Raw genomic sequence first — 7,076 nt, forward strand, 5'->3', positions numbered from 1 at the left:
CTGAGGTGACAACAGCGTTTTGAGTTCTCGGCCTCCCTACGCGCCTTGTTCCCATATAACCTCCCATCACTTCCTCTGCACTCTGCTGAGGCGCTGTATTTCCTCCTGTGCAATGGTCTGCAGAACTGATGGCAGAGCCTCTGCACTTCTCCATTTTCTGCACAACGTACAATACTGTTCAACAATTTGGGAGGGGGAGGATGATGGACGTAGATAGGCTTTTTTTAGGCAACAGTATCAGATTACCCTTATTGTCCATTATAACTGCGCATTACAACCACGCTGAAGACCCCATAGCTATTTCTAGTTAAATTAGTCACTGCGCCAAGAGCAGAGCTTTCTCCCAGAAGAGGTTTTAAAGCTGGGGATTGAGCATCTCGGCGTACACCTCGCACGCTCTTTGAGACCTCCTGTCACTTACAAAATAATCTCCCTCCCGTAATCTACTTTTGCAGTCAGTACTAACCACAACAGTTCAAGGAAAACGAGTTTAAGTGAAAGTCTTGAAAACAGATATGGACTTACTTTTCATAATGTCATGGTAACGAGGAACAACAGAAATCTGCCAGGCTTTGTTTTCTTGAGTCTTCTGGGTCTTCATAACCAAAGACGCTGCTGGTGGGGAATCCCACATTCATGCTGATGTGGCTGTCGGGGACCAGCAGAAAGGCTACGGGTTTGGCCTGAAGGCTACGAGTTGTCCCTTCTTTCTGCCTCATGTCCTGGGCTGCGTGGAAATGCACGCAGCAGCGTTAGGCAGTGGATCCAGCCAATATCTTCCTCCTCCTCCTCCTCCTGCTGCCAGTGCAGCCTTGGATGCAAGTTCAGAGTTCTCTCTTTTATTCCTGCTCTCCTCAGCCACTGGGAGTTTTCAAAACACAAAGAGATACCGCAGGCCCCAAACCTTCACAAAAGTAAAGGCAAACAAGCAAACTTTGGTGGCGTAATTAAACGGTGCTTGCTATTTCAAAAATACCAAGGGAGCCCAGCCCTCCTGAAAGCAGGCGCTTACGTTCTTCAAGGCATCGAGCAGGTATTTATCTACAGACTTGGTATGCAAAGCGCTCGTGTGCAGTCAGCGCCGGCGTTCTCACCTACTGACACAGCCCGCAGGGAGAGCAAAACCCCGACTACGGTCTCATGGAAAAGGTGTGACTTCATTAACGAATAAGAAATCCTCCCATCAAAAGAGCTGGCCTGGATGTTTTGATGTGCGATTTAACACAGCACTGATGGCGTTGCGTTGCATGGCACGAACCTAGTGAAGGGGGCATGGAAAACCTGTGTTCTGCACGCGGAGGTCAGCTGGGGATGGTGGCGGGGCACAGCCTGTCCCCACCCTTGCCAGACGTACCCCTTCACGAACGGGTGGAGATGGGGGCAACAGAGGTAAACTCCCTCAGTGCCCTACAAAAGCTTGTAGTTAGTTATTAAATCCCAACACCCCCCCGAGAGACGAAAGCCATCAGGTTAGCTGCCCCTCTCCTGCTTTTGGGGGACGCTGGGTGCACGGCAGCCTCCTGGAGAGCTGCTGCCGGCTGACCTGCCCCAGGAGATGGCCTCCGCGGCTTGCTGGGTGCGGCAGCAACCAGAGGCTTCGCGTACCGGACTGCGAGCAGGCGGCGGCTGCACCGGGGCGGCTGTCCTTGCTGCCACCGGAGCTCCCCAGCCCTCCTCGGCTCCGGCATCGCCCCCCCCAGCAGCTGATCCCGTGTCAGAGCCAGGCTGGTACAACCTCCCTGGCTGGGGAGGGCAACGGACGACCCAAGGAAGCCCGCTCATTACAGCTTTATCACTAATCATTATTTTCCTAGACAGGCCTTGGGAAGACCCAACCTGGAGCTGGAGAGGTGTAAGATAGGGAGTGCCTGGTGAACATGGCCAGAGAAGGGGAAGTCATCAAGAGCAAGAGCCCAAATGCAAATTAAGCCACTAATGGTGGAATGCAACAGACCTCTCCTGGGAAGCAGAGACCTTTGGTCTGTTGAAGAGCGACAGAAAGGCGGACGAGACCTTTCCATGCTCCACAGCCAACACGCTCAATCAGATGAGCTTGGCCTTCACTCCCCTTCGGACCTCGCCCTCCCCGTTCAGCTGCTAACAAGTGCCATTTATGATGCTTCTTTCTGGGATGTGGTTGCCTCTATCTTGGGAAATTGGACTGAGCTTATTCCTCATACGCCACAAATTGGGCAATAACTTTCAGTGACTACCCACGAACTAGACTCGAGCCAGCCAACTAGAACCAAAAGGTCCTCTAAAGCCCATTACCAGCCTCCTGACATATCCAGTCTCTAAACGGACTTAGCACATGAGACACAGGAGTGCCAATATTTATTAGGTGCTCAGGCTGTTTTCTCGATCAATTTTAGCCATGACCCGAGACGTGGTGTGCAGCAAGGCAAAGCGCAAGCAGCCAGAATATCTGCTGGAAACGTGGTCCTACAGAGCAGGTCCTCAGCCCCAGGGCTGGCCTCGTGCCTCTGCGGCACCGCAGGGAAGGATGTCCCCCACGGCGGGGGTCTCGGGCAGGGCCCGGCCCTGCTCACGCAGACGTGACCACGGGTGTTTCTCAGCCCCGAATTAGATGTCCCCCTCAAACCTGATTTTAAAGGGATTTATTACAGAATGCGGACCGCATATGGCAAGGATTCCAAAAGAAATCCAACCACCCACGAGAGAACAGAACCCATCGCCACTGTGGCACGAGAGGATGATCGATAACGAGTGAAAACCAGGCAGGTTGGACCCTGTTGCTTTGTCTTCATGCAGCCATTACCAAGAGGAGGGACATCTTATAAATTCATCACTTTGGGTTTTTTCCCTTTTCCTTCTGTCATTCTATGATTAAAGAGAGGGTACAACTAGGATTTAGCCCTTCGGTAGAATTTACTTCAGTGATTAAAATAAGTGCATGGAATTAGCGCAATTCTAACATTATTTTTTATCTTGAGTGGCAGAAAATCATTGCTCCTGGGATAATTCTTAACCTAACAGAATGACCTCTATGAAATACATCCAAAAGTTTTATGATTTTCCCCTTCATGCTAATTTAATGTAGTCCAATTGTTTAATCTTAAAACGAACACATTCCAAATAAAGTAATACAGTTTACAACAAGACACTGTAGGAAATAATTAGGTTGCAAGTTCTGGAGGCTTTAATACGGTTGAAATTATATAACTATCTTTGCGTTCCCTGTACGGTCCCATTAAATGCAGTAGGCATTGATGTCGCTAGCTGTCAGGAAGCAAAATGAAAAATAGTTTTAATAGCTGCTCTTTGACCTGTTTTATATTTTATGTCAATTATAACAGCACACAACCATGCATAATTATGAAGCATAGATGCATTAAAATGTACACATAATTTGTGTTCTTATGGCAACCATTGCATTAGGATCTAGAAAACAAACCGATGACTTCCTATTGTTAAGTCATCTTAGTATCAAATATGCAAGAGTTTTGTCTGTCTACTTGCTTTGTGTAATTTAAAAAAATATTCTGAGACACAAACAAAAATCAGCATCTAAGTGTACATCTGCCATCTGTACCGAGTCTCACGCGACAGGGAACGGCATTCCCCACAACTGCTGAATTAACACAGCCAGGCACGCAAACGTTCGGGCCTGAGTTTTATAAATTATCTGTTTGATTCACGGTAGAAGCTATTTCCTGCTCCACAGACGGTCCACAGCAGCTTCGGCTTCATTTGGGTCTTAAACAGGAGCAACTGTTTCCCTGGTTTCAAATAGGGATGGGTATCTTATTTTTTGAAGCAAACTGATAAAGATGAAAACATCATCTGGGACCTAAAAAAAATTTAACGCGCTAAACCAAAATTGTGTGGGTAAGTACCTGAGCTTGAAGGCGACAATTTAAAAAAAAGAAAAAAAAAATCTTGTTCCCAACACAGAAGATGCTCATACATAAAGCAGAAAACATAGACGTGTTCATGCTACAAAAAAAAAAATCATCCTAACGCCTTCCTCAGAGATGCTCTGACGTGAAGGAATCTGCATCTTCCGCAGCGTGTTCCAGGACCCCACCGAGAAGTGCCACACAAGCGTCCTCACGTCCTTTGAGGCACCATTAGTGAAGGTGATGAGACCACGGGTTTACTCCTCCACTTCAGGAGGCACCTGAGCCCGCTCAGGGCACACGCTGCCTACCTGAAGCGTTTCCTTCAGTGCCGCGTCCCGCCATTGCTGCGATGCCTCCCCTGCCCCAGCGCTGCCGCGAAGCTCGCGCTCTGACTGCAGATCTCGCTAACGCTTCCAAACGCTCCCGTTTCCAGTGCTGGCACGCATCATCCCCTGGCTTCTGTCGTACAGGCAAGTTCATGGAGTGTTTTTTTTAAAAAAAAAACCCAAAATCTGTGAAATCTGGAAAATTCATCCTCTGCGAAACCACGATATACCGTACTTTAACCGGGACCTTCCTCATTGAAGTAATCTGCTTGCTTCCGCAGCCAGGGCGCCGTGACGGCGGTGCCACTGCGGGGAAGTCTCCTTCTGCGCTCCGGGCTTGCGGGAAGCCCAGCTGAGGCACGGAGAGGCACAAAACATCCCCACAAGTGTGCAAACATCTGCCTCGCAGCTGGCCCTCTGACCCAGCCCCACCGCTGGCCTCGCACGGGAAGGACGTCGGGGTCCTCACGCGCACGTGGCCTCACCGCTCTATTGGCGTGAATTCTGTACCCGAGGAGGAGGATTTAAAGAAAGCACCAGAACCTCACTGTGCTGCAGATCCGTGAGCCCTGCGCACGTGGCGCGGAGCTGGTGCACAGCACCGCCGGTTTACTTGGCATGTTTAAGCCCAAACCGCAGTCCCGTTATTTGAAGAAAAGCTGGCGGGCCAAACATCTTAAACATCGATTCTTTAATAACGTATCCTTGCGCTCCACACGACAAATCTGTGCGAAAGCGCGTTTGTGCTGGCACGCAGGCTTCTCGCAGGGCCACAGGACGGGACGCTGCACCACACAGCTCTGCTAAAGCCCAGGCTTCAGTCAAAGCAGAGCTGAGACAACCAGCAGAGTGATGAGATTTTGCTCCAGTTGCTAAATCTTTATGCAGCACGCTTGCTGCTGGCTGGAGCTGATCCCTACCTCAAGTTCCACTCCACGCAGCGCGAGGGATTCACTCCTACCGCAGCCGGCAGCGTACCTAAACCCAAAACGCTTCCCTTTAAGACCCAAGGGATGGTGAAACTGTTAGAGGAAATGTGTTGTGTGACGCCCTCGAGGGGTTTTTCCACCCCAAAACAGGCACGCTTCACTTACGCGGGCAGAACGCGACTGTTCCCAAAGGCTTACGCAGGGTGCGCTGCCACGCGCGTCACCTCTGCAGCTGCTGCAGCCGTCCTCAGGGACACCGACAGGATGTCGCCAAGCGACGAGCACGGAATGGAGACCTTCTCCCTTCTTACCCAAGCACGCTGCTGAGCAAAGCCCCGGGCTCGCGGTGCCGTTTCCAAACAGCAGGTATCCGTAAAGCATCGCTTCCCCGGCGGTACTCGGCTGGTTGAGCGTGGCGCTGCCCTGACAGTGCCTTAGCATTCGTACCGGCTCACTGATTTCTCTAATGGTATTTCTTTACGAATATACGTATTTCAGAGCCTGGCAGAAGTTTTACTTGGTAGAATTCCAAGGGTAGAACACGACCTGCAATCTGGTTTCCACTTGCCTACGTATTTTCTTCATCATAAAGGTGGTTAATATAGTATCTTGGAGAACTACAACTCGCAAACTCTCATGTTCTCGCGTCCCTGGTCGCTGCTCTCCGCGTGGCCACGTGCACGGGCTGAGGCTGCCCAGACCCGCGGTATCGCTACGGGCTACAGAGCTTCAGCTCGGCCCCCCAAGCTGGGGGAGGAGCTGTGGGGTTTTGTGTGGGCCTCCTGGCTCTTTCAAGCAATCTCCTGGCTGGAAAATGCTGCCTTCAACACAAGGAACTCGCCCCTAACGATGCCCAGACACGAACGAGCTTTCAGCAGAAGGGCAGCTCAGGGCTCGGGGGTGTTTGGTTTTGGGTTGTGGGTTTTTTGATAAGAAGGAAAAGGAACTGATTTAGGGACTTCCCTTAGATTTGCTCTGCTTTACGCTCAAGTATAACTCAGCGATTTGAAAAATAGCAATAAAGTGAATTGCTGGGCAGCCAGTGACACATCTGAACGGCCACTGCAGACACGTAACGCTTTGTACCGTTAACCCTGCGTTTCTCTTACCTCTCCCACGCGGGTCCCTGAACTGAAAACACAGGCAGCACCGACACACGGGGATGGTGCTGGACTCACGGTTACCAGATTCCTGACAAAAGCAGGGCAGGTGACATGGCCAAACCCACAGCTCTGCCGTGGGGCACAAAGCTGGAGAGCTCCGGGGGGGGGACACAACGCTGACACAGACCCTCTGCACCAGACTTCATCCCAGCAACCCGAAGGAATTACTAAACTGCTTTTTTTTTTGCTTAAATAACCTTTTTAAAGCGGCTGCTCTGTCTCATACGGTTTAGGAAGTTTAAGAATATTACTTATAGGAAAGGGGAGAACCAGGGAAGCAGGCCGGTGACTGCAGTCAGCGATCAACACTCGTGGTCAATGAACTTGGATGAAGATTTCTAAAATGCTCTAAATTAACCTAAAAGAAAACTACTCGCCCCCATTTCATTTACCCTGTATATAGAGCTAGAAAAGAGAGGTTAAAGTTGCACTTCTCCTCCTTCAATTACTTTTCAAGTTGACTCCAAAGATTTGCACAAAACTGACGTCCTGCCTGAAAGAGGAAAACTGGAAAATAACCATTTCCTTGCCCCCGCTCTCTGAGGTGAACAGTCGTTCGGTTATTTACGTGCAGTTCCTTGCTCTTCATCATAACCGTCACCTGCCGCCTTGGAGCAGGCTCTGCCTCGCCCCGGAGGTGGATTTGGGTGACGCTGTAGGCAGCCAGGAGCTGGACGAGCACTTTGGGGGCTGGCCGAAGGAAAGCGCATCCCCCCACCCTCGCTGCTGGTTGGCAGGCGAGAGGAACCGTCAGCAGCGGCGGGCAGAAGCGCCTGGCTGCGTCACCGACGTTAA

Source organism: Grus americana, chromosome 6 (assembly GCF_028858705.1).
Source record: "Grus americana isolate bGruAme1 chromosome 6, bGruAme1.mat, whole genome shotgun sequence".
NCBI classification, from domain to species: domain Eukaryota; kingdom Metazoa; phylum Chordata; class Aves; order Gruiformes; family Gruidae; genus Grus; species Grus americana.